Below are 1666 nucleotides of genomic sequence, written 5' to 3'. Positions count from 1 at the left end.
TATCTATAGTGTAAACGCTATCTAGGGATCCCAAGATTTCCACCCTCTACCGAAGTGATCCCCCATCTAGGGTCTCGAGAAGAATCATCTCTGGGATGGCCTCTGGGTTCTCCACAACTAACCTAAGCACATCTTTGCTCTATCAACACAACATCTGAATTGTTAACCATTGTGGGTAGCATTTGTACGTGCCTCAATATCATCCATTCTAAGGCTTATGTAATGAATCATTACTATTTGATATTTTTTGAATCGTTACATATGCATTTTCTCTCTTTTTTTCACTACCCATCATGCCCAAGGATCAAAGCATGTATGGGGGTGCCTCAACCAAATGTGCAAGTCTTAGATGGGCATGATAATTTTCTTGGGTCTCAATCTCACTCAATTTAAGGCCTGTAAAAAGCATTGTTCCCAACTCATATCATTTTTTATGTCTAAGGATACAATTTTCCTTGTTGTTTAGCACATGCATCATGGTTTCTCCTTTGAACAAATGAGTCTTAGATGGGAAGGATACTTTATAAAGGACTTAATAACACTAAATTTAAGGCCCACACAAAGTGTCATGCCCATTTGATATCATTTTTATGGTCAAGGATCTATTTTTTATTGGTTTTCACCTCCCATCATGCACAAGGGTCAAAAAACACACAGCAGGGGTGTCTCTTTTAAATCTATACTTTCCACGAGCCTTAATCTAACCCATTTTGAAGGCTTGTGCAAAGTGTCGAGCCCATCAAATATCATTGTCATGGTTGAGGATTCACTTTTCCATGTTTTTCTCACCACCCATCATGCATTAGGATAAAGAAAATGTGCGAGTTTTGGATAAGCAAGATTGTTTGCACAGGCCTCAATATCACCTACTTTAAACCCATTGAAAAAAATTGTGGCCATCGATCTCAATTTTATGGTCAAGGATGCATATTTTTCTTATTTTTCACCACCCATCATGCATAAGGGACAAAAACATTGCATCGGGAAGACTCATTCACATGTACAAGTCTCCAATGGGCATGATACTTAGCACAAGCCTCAATCTCACCCACTTTAAGTCTTGTGCAAAGTATGTGCCCATTTATCATTTGCTTGGTTAGGGATGCATTTTTTCTTTCTTTTTACCACCCATCATGCACAAGGGTCAAAAATGTTACATCGGGGGTGTCTCATTCGAACATGCGCATCTCTAATTGACATGATACTTTATATGAGCCTAAATGGTTAGGAACAATGTGATAAGGAAACAACATTGCAAGAAGCATAATGCATAAAATACACTATGTAGAAAAGTGCATAGAATGGAAGAGAAAGAGAGACTGTGATATACATGGTATATCCATGGAGAAATAGCCAGTCCTGCATTTTTCTTATCCAGCAAGCAAGAAGATACAAGATATTGCTACTCTTTTGATATGTGAGCCCACCCTTAGCTTACAACTTTGACCACACAACTCATGCACCAATTTTCATGTATTTTTGGCTTCGAGAGCACCCTAATGTGTGTTTTTCGACCCTAGTGCATGACAAGTGGTGTTTAAAAACAATGGAAGATGTGTCCCCCATGATGTGAATTACATCCAACGATACATTACACAAGCCTTAACAAGAGAGCTTAAGGCCCATAAAAGGTATCTTTCCCATTGAGGACTCGTAGGTTTGAATG

This window comes from Dipteris shenzhenensis, chromosome 8 (assembly GCF_047967505.1).
Source record: "Dipteris shenzhenensis isolate YYH24624 ecotype China chromosome 8, Dip_SZ_1.0, whole genome shotgun sequence".
In the NCBI taxonomy this organism is placed as follows: Eukaryota; Viridiplantae; Streptophyta; class Polypodiopsida; order Gleicheniales; family Dipteridaceae; genus Dipteris; species Dipteris shenzhenensis.
This window is presented reverse-complemented; position numbering follows the sequence as displayed.